The 14,439-nt window shown below is 43.5% G+C and overlaps 1 pseudogene; it reads right to left on the reverse strand.

Moving 5' to 3' along the window:
* Positions 1-1,469: 1,469 nt before the first annotated feature.
* Positions 1,470-2,207, reverse strand: LOC118708451 (annotated as a pseudogene).
* Between the last annotated feature and the right edge of the window lie 12,232 nt (positions 2,208-14,439).

Raw genomic sequence — 14,439 nt, forward strand, 5'->3', positions numbered from 1 at the left:
CCCCCTGGTTAGATATGGGAAAGTCACTGGACAGGTAAGCAACCCATGTGGTGGGAGGCAAATGGCCAGCTCTTAGAGAACCACAGGCAACAGTTTTGGAGTCTAGCTTCCGATGGCTTGGGAAAGCAAGCCCTAGCCACTGAGGTCCTCTGTAGGTAGGACAGGGCCCAAGAGAATACTGTAGCCCACAGTCCTACAGAAGTTGCGACGTGCTCATCTTTGGTTACAGCTCCACGACCAAGAGGAGACATATACCGCAGCAGGTGTGGCCTACAGTGTGTGAATGCAGCAGGGGTGCAGGTAAGCGGTGGAACTGCCTGTGGCTAGGCCCAGTATGGGACCCCTGGCCTGTGTGCAGTTTTCAGCTTTGTACCTTCATAGCAACAGGAATGAGGATGAGGTCCACTACCAGTCATGGGAGGTGGTCAGAGGCTGCTATGGAGTTTCCTACCAGGAGCAGAGCTGGCCAGGAGGCACAGAATGACCTTGCCCGCAGGTGACACACAGGGGCTGTGGTGGAGCCAGCCTGGGCAGAAGATGTCCTTTGAGCGTTTATTGCAGTTGTTGTTATTCCATCTTGCCATCCAGGCAAGAGCTTTTAAATTGGCACAACTTCATAAGCATCAACGATGTAAGGAAGCACATTTAGCCCTCAGGGGAAATTAAGCCATTTAACATTACACACTGACATGCTAATCCCTCAAATAAAAATTCTACATCTCCTTAAAGGATGCCTTCCCACAGCCCATTTCTCTTACAGCCAGGGAACCAGGAATGTCTAGCATATTACACAGCACCTGCTCCACTTCTGTTTGTTTTTTTTAAATACTGTTTTAATATCTCCTTTTGGTAAATGAGGCTAGTGTGTCAGTACAGACTGCTGATGTGTTGCTAAAACTTGAACCTGAATCTCACCCAAGGAAACCCGGAGTGCAGGGGAATTGATAGGAAGTCAGAGAGCCACAGCTTGTTGACCAAAAGGGTTAATTCAACAGCAGTCTCCTGTTCAATACAGATAACTGTGCAACAATATCTAGTCTCTCATCTCTCATGCATTCCGAAGGGAAAGGTCCCTCCGTTCCTGACCTTACCTGCACCCCTGCTGCATTCACACACTGTAGGCCACACCTGCTGCGGTATATGTCTCCTCTTGGTTGTGGAGCTGTAACCAGAGGTGAGCACGTCACAACTTCTGCAGGACTGGGGCTACAGTATTCTCTTGGGCCCTGTCCTACCTACAGAGGACCTCAGTGACTAGGTCCTGCCAGAGTTTGTTTGTTTTATTGACAGACTATTTGGTCTTACCCTTCTTTGTGTTTAGAAGATACGACTAACGTTTCAGATTACACAGTAGTTTTCCTGCAAGATCTGTATTTGGTTGGTTTACTGCCAAGCATCAATGCCACATTGCCCATCACTTTCCAGTCTTCACCCAGCTACTCTGAGACCCCTGGCAAGCACAGCCCTCCCTAAACAGAGCTGGGTGGCTCCTTCTCCGTGAGGCAGAAGTATGGGTGCTCTGCGGACTCTTTGGCAGCCAGTCTCTGTTGAAGGTCCTATTGCAGAAGTTTGTCCAAAAGGTCCAGGGTCTCAGGGCTGATGAGGTGTCTGTTCTCACTATGCATAAAGTTTTCCCAGCATTCCCATGAATATCACTGATGGGTGGATCTAGATATATGCCATACTTCTTCAAATCGCCATACAGCTCATCTGTATCCAGAACCTCGACAATTCAAACAAGCTGGTGGTAGTTGTCCTATTCGTGTAAGAAGGATTTTTTTTCTGAGATCATGCTTGCTAGCATTTATCCCAAACACCACATATCTAAGCTAAAGTCATGCATCTTACAGTCCACAAGAGGTTTCACATTCCTAAGTACAATTCCCTGCTGGTCAGTAATCCAGAACTTGAAGTACTTCATCCATATAAAACCAGATATCACAGTCTGTCCAGATCCTGTAAAGTTGCTTAAAATCTATATTATTTATATTGATATATTCAAATACCAAAGCCAGTGTCTTAACACAGAGGACTTCACAGTGTCAATCAATTTAATGATATTCCACAGGAAGGTTCTCCAGAATGTTAATCTATCGTTTTTATCTCCTTTATCTTCACTGGCTTAAGAATTCTTACAACCACTCTTTGGTGATGTTAATAACCTCACATACTTCATATCCTTTCCCTAGACCAAGTTATCTATCCATTTGCTAATCACCTAAATTACCTCAGTTGGGGACTTGAGCTTCATAGCATATAGGGTTCCTCAGGCCCTTCACCACACCCTATTCCTGCAGCCCTTGGAAAAGTGTCATGCAGCTTAAGGGCACCCAGGGCAGTGACTAGGAGGCCGGAGCCTTGGGGCAGCAGCGGAGGAGGAGCTGGGAGGCAGGTGGGCTGAGGTGGGGCATGGTGGGGCAGAGGGCTAGACTGCCCTCAAGCTGCATGGCACCCTAAGAGGTGGTGCTGCAGTGCCACAGGCAGCAGCCCCCACTGGCCAGGAAAAGAGATGCTCCATTTCTGAATTCATTTTTTTTTTAAGTCATCACCATGCATCATTTTATATGTAACCTCTGGATTATTTCAAATATGTGCACTTAGTCAAATGCTACTACTGTATTCAAATCAAACCATGGGAGCTGAAATCCTCTGGAGTTCCTATTGGGTCTGCATTCATAGGTCGCTGTTAAAGACCAAGGAAGCGGGTGTGTGGAAAGTCACTCTGGAGTGAATCAGGTGCACACCACCCTAACCCTGAGCCTACACAAAGTCCAAAAATGATAGATCTTTGGCACCATACCTCTATCTAATATCTCACCACGAGACTGTGCACTAAATTGCAGCTCTTGTGAGTGGTTTGAGGTCCCTGCTCACAGCAGTCACTTTCTTGACTGATTGGTTTCACAGATGCCCAAGCTAATCTTGCTAGGTTGGATGTCTCTCACCCTTTAGCAAAAAGCAGGGTGCGACTTATTCTGTAAACATTCACTGCTGGGCCTGTCTTGTGTGCTCTGTGGCCTGTTGTGGAGTGAGTTTGCTGACCTGGAGCAGAGTTGAGACTGATGGAGACAATTGTATCTTAGTCACCACAGCAAGATGTAGCCCACACAAGATGTCAATTACACATTATTGTTTGGGAGTAGACAGGATTCTCGTAGAGACCAGTAGAGCCACACAGGAAAATGTTAACCTAAAAATAAAACGTCTTTCAAAGTGAGAGGCAACGGAACTTGCAAAGTGAGGGGCAAAGAATAGCTATTTGGGATGCACTGAGTCTGGCAGAAGCCCAAATGGTTTTGATGAGGAGACGAAGGCCCTGGGCATTTATGAGAAGAAGGGGACAGTTACCTCAATAGAAGGAAGGCACTTGTATCGGTGCAGGTCACATCACACAGGCATTTAATTCTAAGTAATGTTTTTAATTTTGAGTCCAAGTAGTCATCAGTCCGACAGTCCTAACAACTACTTTCTCGTTATCTTCACAAACAGTTCTTTGGGGCACAATGTTGCTTTAGGCCTGATCCAATGGTTATTTTGCTATGTTTTAACATGCCAAAGGTTCAAGGCATAATACAATATGTGCAGGGCAATTTCTCTGGCATGGCAACTCCAGCTCCTTTTATTCCCCCCCCCCCCCCCCCCCATAGAAGAAGAGACAAAGTCTTTGGGGTCAAATAACCAAGAGTGGTTTAGTGGAGTGCACAAGTCTGGTCCTGTGATAGACCAGATGTTAATGGGGAATGAGTTAAGGACAGGAAGTACGCGATACAAACAGGTGTCCACAGGCAGAGCTAGGAATTAGCAGGAGTCTGATGTTGACAAAAGCCTCTATCCTGCAGACAAGGAGCATGATTGCTACAAAAAGGGAAAAAGGTTTGATCCTAGATTGCGACCATCCCAATTTGTTGAGGGCTTAGTGTAGGGGTGTCGAACTCAATCAGAGAAGGGGCCAAAATCTAAAATCCAGCCTAAATCGCGGGCCGAATGGTTTACTGAACAGTCATAAACTGTCATTGTGATGGAAACGCAGCGGAGTGCAGTGATGACAGCTCGGTGCGGGCCACATTGCAAGGCCTGGCGGGACGGATTTGGCCCGCGAGCCTTGTGTTTGACACATGTGGCTTAGTGGCTTCCCAGGTTGCATAACTGGGAAAATCCTGGCCAAATCCAGATTCCTAAGTTTTAAGGTTAGAAAACCAGACAGAAATTTGAACCCAGAGCCAAGGGCTCTCCTTTTTGCCTGGGCCTGTGAAGCCCAGCATGGCTTCTGGGTGCCTGCAGGCAAAGGTGTGCTCCCACTTTAGCTAGTGTCCTTATCCTTAAAGAACTAAGGTCATGTGATTATTTTAGAAAAGTTTACTTTGGAAAGCAGCTACTCTAATCTCCTCCCTTTTAGGCCATTATCCTTGTTTTAAAGCCTGGGGTTAAGTGTTTTATTCCAGGTCAACAAAGCTAAGTAGTGGTAGAGTCAGATCTGGAAAACTAAATGGTTCTGTTTCCACTCTTGTGTTCTTTGTGCTGTAATCTTCCATCTTATAATGTACTAGAGGCCCAATGCATGAAAATTCATGCACGAGTCTGATTTCCTTCCCCTGGCTGCCTGCTCTGGCTTCTCTCCAGCACCTGGGACTTGGGCTTCCCTCTTCCGGCCACCAGCAGGCACCCAGGACCTGGGCTGGCATCCCTCCAGCCCTGGCTTTGTCAGGAAGGACATCTGGAATGATGTCCAGAAGATGTCTGGTCTAATTAGCATATTACCCTATTATTATTATAGTAGCTCAGTATGGGGCTCCTCTGAATGCTGCGTCCAGGGGTGTTGAGGGCAGAAGCAAAAGCCTGCTTCTCACTTCTGGTTCCCTCCCAGTAGCTGACACTTAGCAATACCAGGCAGTTCTTAAAGACTGGGGTAGGTTGTTTAAGTAATGAAAATTAAATACACATGGAAAGAAAAAACAGTGAGCAAGATGTGCTTGGAGGTTGTGGCTCTTGAAACTTGTGCATAGTATTGTAATTTAAACAGTGGGATATGGGCTCTATTTGAGGGGTTGAGGTGGGAAATGCAGAAAGATTGTGATGTAGAAAGAGGATGTAGGGTTGAAAAGGTCATGTAGTCATGGCAGAGAGATAGGGGTATATTTTGCCAGTTTTTAGATCCTTAGAGCTGTTATAACCAGTCATCATGTCATTGGTGGGGCAAAGGAACCCTATGAAAAATTCAGACATCTGTCTCAGTGTATGAGGATTTAACATGGGGCAAAACACAACTCAGCAGGAAAACGTTAGATTACTAATAAATGGCACTGGCATAAATGTTAGTCTTCTTGAAGAAAATAAAATTAGAGATCTGTTAGCAGTTATACAAACCTAAAATCTGGTCTGATAAAAGGCTTGAATGTAAATAATGGGTAATTACATTCTTATGAGAAAATCTGGGAACATAGATGAATATTCTGTATTTGAGAGAGGCCATTTTAACCACAATGAAACAGAGGAGATCTAAAAAAAAAAAAAAAAATGACAGTTATGTGTTATATAAAATTTTTTAAAATATATTTTTATTGATTTTAGAGAAGAAGGGAGAGGGAGAGAGGTAGAAAGATCAATAATAAGAATCACTGATTGGCTACCTCCTGCATGACCCCTACGGAGAGTTGAGCTCACAACTTGGGCATGCGCCCTGCCAGGAATCAAATTTTGACCTCCTGGTTCATGGATCAATGCTCCTCCACTAAGCAACATGGCCAGGCTATTATATAAAACTTTTAAAAGTATGGGAAAGATGCCATAAAAATACCAACTGAAAAAAGGGCCAATATTCATTTTTATAAAGCAAAAGTTTTCAAATGGACCAGAGAAAGAAAACATGGGAAAAAATGGAGAAAAACAGATAATTCAAATGGAAACAAATCCAAATGGGCAATGCATATATGGAAAAAAAAAATCAAATTCACTGATTATCAGAAAAAGGCAAATTTTCTGCCAGTAAAAAAAAAAAAAAAAAAAAAAAAAATCACTTGCCACTTTTGTCAAAATTATTAATACCCCCTTTTGCTGGTAGTGTTGTTGGGAGAAAGACTTGCTCATAGATTGTTAGGGAAAATATAAAGTGCACAGAGACTTTGGAAAATGATGTGGTAACACCTTTTTAATTATAAAATGCATATGCCATGGCACCATGACAACATTGTTACTGGTTCCTAACATTGAAAACACACTTATGAGTCCATCAAAGACCAGTGAAAACAAAACTTCAAGCATCCACATGCTGGGATGCAGTGCAGTCGTGACAGAGAGGGAAGTAGAGCGATCTATGCTGATATGGAGCCATCTCCAAGGTTTACTGAGGAACTGCACGCAGTGGGGACTAAGCCTGTGCCTGAGCCTGTGTATCTGCAGAAATAGCACCTTGGAAGGAATCACCGCAAAGAGGTGTTGGGGACTTCCTGTGGGAGGAAGAGTGGCGTTTTTGGAGGCTTAGGAGATTTAGTTTTTTATTGCGTTTTTCTTTATAATTTTTTTTTTTTTTTTTACATTTTGCATGTATTTTTCCCATTAAAACAGTTAATATTTTAAAAGTCCAAATATAAAGGCTAAAAAAAAAATACAGTAAGGAAATGTGACTGAAAAGAAATCAAGTCTTTAGACATATGAGTGCTGATGAGAGGAAATTCTAGGAAAACATAGATAAGTAGACTGGAGGAGAGCTTTCTGACTTGCTGTGTTTGAGATGGTGCTCACAGCTAGGCATGGCCAGACATCTTTATTCTCCACCACCAGCATGTCATAAATTAGGGAAGCTACGGCAGAAGATGAGATCACCTGAGAAATTCACCAAGGAAGAACATATGCACTGTGCAGGTTAGGATGGGGAGGGTGCCTACAGCGCCCAGGTTTCCCCAGGCTCGCTATGTAGGAGCACTTGAAGGGTCTGCACTAACAGTGGTAACTCAGAATGTGAGGCTCAGGAGCCCAGCAGCACACTGTGGAATCCAGGTATTTCTAGGGCAACAAGGTGTTCCATGTGCACCCACAAAAAGCCCTTTGTCTTTCTTTTGTTGATGTTCACTCTCCACGAAGCTTCTATTTTTTTTTCTGCTGCCAGCAGAACTACAAGATCTTATTTCCTAAGCTGTGGCCATTTCCACACATATTTTGTTTAACCAAGATTCTTATGGAAATACTTTCTAGATCTTTTTTCTGCTCTTCCTTTGGGTTGGCATCTTTATCTTAAGGAATTGTATCTTGTATTCACCCAGATTACCTTTCTTTACTTTCCTCCAGTCTACACATTCCTGCTCACCAACTTTTCACTCAGACCAGGACTTACCTGGATCCCAATCAAGATCCCTGCCTGCTACTCATGTAGTTATGGGGAATACAAAAGCAAGTGAGTGATCAGAGACATCAGAGAAGTAAGGACTCCACCAGGGAAAGAATTGCACCCCTATGTTCACTGCAACATTATTTATGGTGGCCATGACATGGAAACAACGAAAGTGTCCTGAGATAGGGGAACAGATAAAGAAGATGTGGTACATATATATGATGGAATACTACTCAGCCACAAGAAAGGATGAAATACTGCCATTGGCAGCAACATTTATGAACCTTGAGAACAATTTGCTAAGTGAGATAAGTCAGTCAGAAAAAGCTAAGAACCATATGATTTCACTCATATCTTCACTAATAAAAGAGAAACATGCAAAATGACCATCACTCTGCTACACCACCAGCCAATCAGAGTATGCAAATTAACCCAACCAAGATGGTGGCACCCACGGAGCTAGAGGGAGAAGGAGGCTTGGGTTGCCCCCAGCGATGGAGGAAACCAAGCTTCCCACCCCCCTGGCCTGCCCTGGCCTCCACTCAAGGCTACAAAGTTTCAATTATAGAAGATAAATAAATCCCAGATACCAGGGCCTCTGCTTAGGTTGCGGGGGGATGTGGCCAGCCTACAAACCACCACCAGCCCCTAGCCCTGGTTGCCCCATACCCTAAGGGAATCCCCACCCTAATCTGGGACACGTTTCAGGGAAAACCAGCTGGCTCCACCCATGCACCAGACCTCTATCCTATCTAATAAAAGAGTAATATGCAAATTGACTGTCACTCCAACATACAATATGGCTGCTCCCATGTGGTCAAAGATGGCTTCCCCCATGTGGACACAAGATGGCCACCACAAGATGGCCAGCAGGGGAGGGCAATTGGGGGTGATCAAGCCTGCAGGGGAGGGCAGTTAGGGGTGACCAGGCCTGCAGGAGAGGGCAGTTAGGGGCAATCAGGCTGTGAAGGGAGTAGTTAGGCATCAATCAGACTGGCAGAGAGTGGTTAGGGGGTGATCAGGATGGCAGGCAGAAGCAGTTAGGGGCAATCAGGAAGGCAGGCAGGCAAGCAGTTGGGAGCCAGCAGTCCTGGATTGTGAAAGGAATATCCCAGATTGAAGAGGGTGCAGGCTGGGCTTACGGTCACATCCCCATGTGCATGAATTTTGTGCACCAGGCCTCTAGTGTGTGATATAAAACAGAAAAGTGTGAGCACAAACAGCAGTGTGCTGTTTGAAAAACAAAGGGGGAGTGGTGAGAGGGGGTTCTAATATATGGTACTTTGGATGGCAAGTACACTGAGCAATATACAGATTTTGTAACATAGAAACCCACACCTAAAACCTATATGATCATGTTAATCAATTTAATAAAAAAAGAAAATCATTTAAAAAAAGAAACTCATTTTCAAGGAGAACTTGGGTTAAAGATCATGCTTGTGAGGTTGAGCCATTATAGTAAGCAGTTAGCAAAGCACCAGAAATCTTGGAGAGAAGAATCTTGGCCCAGGCCTTAATCCCAAACGTAGGATGAATGGTAATTAAATAGTTTACAGGAACAAGAGTAGATTATTCTTTCAGAGCCAGCCATTAGGAAGATCAGAAAAGAAGTGCTGGTGTCTTGTTGTCTAGTATATGTTGGCAGAACTCCATGTTAATATGAGGTTGTTTAAATCTCTTTTCAGGTTGAGAGCAAAGGTACAGAAAAAAGGCTAAGATTGATCATATAATGAAAGAGTGAGAGAATGAGGGATGGCATCATTTTTCTAAAGCTGTTCAAAGAGAGTAGAATCAGAAGCACAGGTAGAATAGTTAGCCTTAGATAAGGAGGGTGCTGGGATATATCTTGCAACAAAAGAGACAGCTTTTCAATTGAAGAAATTTAAAGGGACCTTTATTTTTTGCACCAATATTCTTCTGAGAAATGAGATCCAGGCTCACTTTTTAAAATTTTTATTTTTTTTATTTTTATTGATTTCAGAGAGGAAGAGAGAAGGAGAGAGAGACAGAAACATCAATGATGAAAGAGAATCATTGATCTGCCAGCCCCTGCAGGGACCGAACTATGAACTCCTGGTTCATAGGTCAACGCTCAACCACTGAGCCATGCCAGCAGGCAATCCAGATTCACATTTATTGAGAGATAAAGGATGATGAGTTTTAGACCAGTGTTCCTAAAACTTTAATGTGCAATCAGGTCACTGGGGATGTTGCTAAAATGCAAAATCATTTTTAGTAGATCTGTTTGAGGTTTGAGATTCTGCATCTTTAAGAAGCAAGCAGGTGCTGCCGTTCTACTTGCTGAATAGGAAGGAGTAGAATTCCCTTTTTATCTTAAGTTGGAGGTGAGTAAAAGGACAGCCCAAAGGCCTGCCTGAGGTGGGAAAAGGTATATTGTAATGGTTTGGTTGTCAGTTTCATGAGATAATATGTAGTTCCCCCTGCCTCATCAATAATTCACATCCAGGGCACTTATGCAGAAACCCAGTGTGTGGATGGATTCATGATGGAAGGCGTTGGAAAACCATGAGGCACTGAGAATGAGCTGCTGTTCCTTCCTCTGAGCTCCAGGACCAGGAGTGGTTGGGAACCTGTCTAAACTGTGAGCATTCCGAACAGAGACTTGGTTGCTGCTGATCTAGAGGAGGTCCAGAACTGGGAGGGGCCTGAAGGGGTGAGAAAGGCAGTAAATTCAATGCTGTGTTTGGCCAAAGTGGAAGAAGAGCAAGAATGAGGGGGGGAAAACATTAAAGCTTGGCATATTTCAGATTTTAAACTTCACCTGTCATCACACTGCTGATTTTCATTTTATTAAAGTTTCAAAATTATGTAGTCATTATTGTGATCTTTTCTTTTGTAGCTAATTCTATCACTAGAACAACAAAGACATTACTTTTTTCCCCCAGTGGGCCTTAATAGATTGTTTTGATTTTATAAAATATTTTTTTAATTTTAAAATTTAATAATTTAATCTACAGGAGATTTATTGTGGAATTTGGCAAAATAAGTTAGCTACCATCTCTTGTTTGATCACTTATGCTGATTAACCTATTTGTAATTAGATACTTGAGATTTATATTCTGTATTACTTTTTAAAAGAATATATTTTATTGATTTTTTTTTTTTTTTACAGATAGGAAGGGAGAGGGATAGAGAGCCAGAAACATCGATGACAGAGAAATATGGATCAGCTGCCTCCTGCACACTCCCTACTGGGGATGTGCCCGCAACCAAGGTGCATGCCCTTGACCAGAGTAGAACCTGGGACCCTTGAGTCCACACATCGATGCTCTACTCACTGGGCCAAACCAGTTAGGGCCATTCTGTATTTCTTGTCTTCCATAAACGTATTGAATAAATTCTCTATATTCCCTTTGAAAAACACAGTCTTGTGCTAGCTTTAGAAAAGACTTCTTTCTTCATCACTGTTTACATAAGTGTTCATTAAATGAATATCAGGGAGTACCTGCAATGTGTGGGAGCTGTCTGACAAGCTGGAGCTGCATCCTTGAAAACAATGCCCTGCTCAGTGGACGCTTCAACAAAGACTCCTCCAAAGACAAGGTTCTGTCCTGAAACATTTCTATGTGTTCGCTACATCTTTTGTCCTACCATTGGTAGTAATAGCATCTCTTTCACTATGAAAGCGTCCTGTCTTGGGCAATAATTATATGGGGACTTGGTGTTCCAAATACAAATCTGAACTTCAGGAGCTGAGGGCTCTGCCTAAAGTCCCCCAAACCCAGCTCACCAGAAAAAAACAGCAGGGATAAACAACATAGGGCTTCTCAGAGAGGTCCTCAGAGGCAAATTCTGTCTCTGGAGACACACCATCTGTCTCCAAGGTAAGGAGCTTGAGCAGTCTGGGGGACTTCACAAGCTATAACACAGAAGCACTTTTGTTCATGAAGAGTATTATTTGCTTCTCAGAAATAGCAAATAATACTTGGCTTTGCAAATCTTAGCACCATTCTCAAATGTCATTTTGTTTAGCCTCACAATAATCCTATGGATGGAAAATAAGGCCCCATGAGGCTCAAGGTTATCCAGCTTAAAGAGCTAAATGCCAACCTTGAGCAGAAATCACTGGATCCATATCCTGTGTTCTTCCTGCTACTGGCCACAGCTGCAGGGCTGGAATGCAAAGGATGAGAAGCTGCAGTGAGATGTCAGTCATCAGCTCCGTCTTTCTCTCCATTAACATCTGTCAGTCAATTAGTCTTTCAAATATTTTGTCCAGGGAGAGGAATGTACATACTGAAGCCAAAGATAACCACGTGAAGTATTCACAAGATCCCAATTTCTGCAAATGCTTAGCTCTGCCTTTGATTCAGGTGGGAAAACCCATATATTTCCAAAGGAAAATATTAAGCAGTAAGGCAGGCTTCTGGATAAAAATAATTAAAATGTGATTCTGTGTTGTTCATTAGTGGGCCTCAGTGCAGAGAAGCAAGATTTATTTGCCTTCCTCAGCCCTGCAGAATTTATTGGTTATGAAAAGATATTTGGCACCAATTAACTTACTGGAAAAACATGGAGACAGAGCAGTTGCTCACACCTGAGTGTAAGTGTGAATGAAGTGCTGCTGGAGGCTACAGGGTTGGATCAATCTATGTGGGCAGGTGTGAGTGCAGGCAATAGGTTTCCAGTGGGGAAAATGGTCTCTAAAGGCTGTGAGGTAACTTGAAAGTAAAACTAATCAAATAAATTCCAGTGGCTTCCAAAGTTTGCAGAACACAAAGTACTATTCTCGGAAGATGCCAACAAATGAAGTCAGCTGCTCCCCAGGCATTATGCAGGCATCCCTTCCATGGCTGATGCTTTTGGAAACTGGTAGAAATGGGTTAAAGCTACAGATTGTCCACTAGCCAGTCGGGCAGTATGCATAGGTGACGTGCCAACTGCCTGTTCTGCCTGGACTGGGCATTGTGGGATAAAGAAATATGAAGGCTCTCAAGGGCTTAAACTTGGTGGGAAGGAAAGTCATGTACTACCATTTAGATCACTGAGAAATCACTGCTAATGGATGGTGTGGCTGAGGCTCAAAGGCTGCGGCTGAACAGCGTCTGGGAGACAGGCCACTGAGCGCTGAGAGGAAGTTATTTAAAAAAAAAAAATAACTGGATTGAAGTATGGACCTGAGGATATGGAATAATCTATAATAATAAAAGAATGATATGCTAATTAGACAGGACAGCTGAATGACCTTCCAGACGACCTTCGGGATGAAGCCAGAGCTGCGAGGGCTGAGCCCCTTGCACGAATTTCATGCATCAGGCCATTAGTGCTAAATAAGGGCAGTCAGTTGCCCCATAAGTCCAATTATTTAAAAAATAAAACAGCCGAAACCGGTTTGGCTCAGTGGTAGAGCGTCAGTCTGTGGACTGAAAGGTCCCAGGTTCGATTTCGGTCCGGGGCATGTATGTTGGTTGCAGGCACATCCCCGGTAGGGGGTGTGCAAGAGGCAGCTGGTTGGTGTTTCTCTCTCATCGACGTTTCTAGCTCTCTATCTTTCTCTCTTCCTTTCTGTAAAAAATCAATAAAAATATATTTAAAAAAATAAAAAATAAATAAAATAAATACCCTGTCTTCTATGCTGCATTTAGGAGAGGCTAAGTCATGAAGTGGGCTAGGGTTCAAAGTCAGACTGAGCCAGAATGAATGTGGCAGCCCAGCACTTCCTCAGGCTGGCTGCTTATGCCCTCTGGGCCTTAGTTTCCTTGTCTGTAAAATGTCCAGTAATAGTATCTGCCACCAGGGTTACCAGGGTTGTCATAGGGATAAGCGAGCAAATACATGCAAAATTCTTAAAGCAGTGTCTGGTACACAGCACACCACTCAAGATTGCAATTTATAATTTAGAGAAAGAAGACTCAACTAAATTAGTTAGAGAAAAATTGAAGAACGAAGGGAATGAATAAAAACAAAATAAAAGTGTCAGAGTCCTTGCAGCCCTGTCCGTGAGAGAACAGAGCCGGTCCCAGGTAGTGTTCTCTTCAGAGGGGTTTTCCCAGAACCCAAGTTAGTTTCCTTGTTTTGCTCACCACTCAGCAAGTCTCCGACAAGGGGATCATTTGAGACTCATCACAGACGTCATGATCCCTAGAAAAGAATACACTCTATCTGGAATCGGCAGATTAGCATTTCAGCATACACCTGTAAGCTCGCCCATTGCAAACCTGGACCCAACACTGACCTGATCCATCATCAACAATGTCTGCAGACAGGCTCTGATTGGAAGAAGGGAATATAGACCCTGGGGGAGGGGGTGTAGTGAGGCGGGGGGTGGAGGGAAAGACATCTACTAAAAAGGGCTCTTATGGCTAACTGGTCTCAAGTTAAAAAAAAAAAAAAAAAAAAAAAAGCCTAGTAGCCATTTCTACACAAGGGCCTCTCTTGAAAACTGCACTTCTGAGAGAAGCTTGCACTGAACTGCCGGCCTGCACTGTGTTCCAGCCATCTGAGCCAGCCCTCATAGCGGAGTTTCTGGATATAGAACTTGGGCTTTTCCCATTCAGTCTATATAAGCCAGCTCCCCTCTGGCACTTTCCATTTTCATGGAAGACAGAAGACTGATTCTCCATCTAATCTGAAACACCAAAGATGGCTCACCAGAGCAGAGTGGAGCAGAACAGCATGAGCCAAAGTAGACTGGCATAGATAGGAGCTGAGCTGAGCTGAGCTGAGCAGAGCAGACCAGCACAGTGCAAAGCAAATTAGCATGGAGCAGAGCAGAGAAGACCAGGGAGGCGCAGAGCAGAGCTGTCCAGACAGATAAGGGGTTGGCCCCAGGAATGCCTGGTCCTAGGGCTGCCTCACGGCTGTGCTGTAACACAATTGAGCTCTTCCACAGCTTTAATATTTATATAGCCATGCTGTATCATCACAATTGAGTTATTTTGCAGTGAATAAAATTTCCATCTTCCCTTCACTCCAAATTAGGGATTCCTGTTGGCATTGAATTAGTGCCAACAACCAATGGTTGACAATGTGTAAATAAAAATTTCATCCTAGATTTTCAATGAGCCCCACAAAGTGCTAATAAACTTGGTCTTTATTTGAAGAAAGCCAAATTTTGAGATTTTCATTGATTTAGGAGACTGAACTCTTTGACC

The sequence above is a fragment of the Pipistrellus kuhlii genome, unplaced genomic scaffold, assembly GCF_014108245.1.
Source record: "Pipistrellus kuhlii isolate mPipKuh1 unplaced genomic scaffold, mPipKuh1.p scaffold_m20_p_6, whole genome shotgun sequence".
Lineage (NCBI taxonomy): Eukaryota > Metazoa > Chordata > Mammalia > Chiroptera > Vespertilionidae > Pipistrellus > Pipistrellus kuhlii.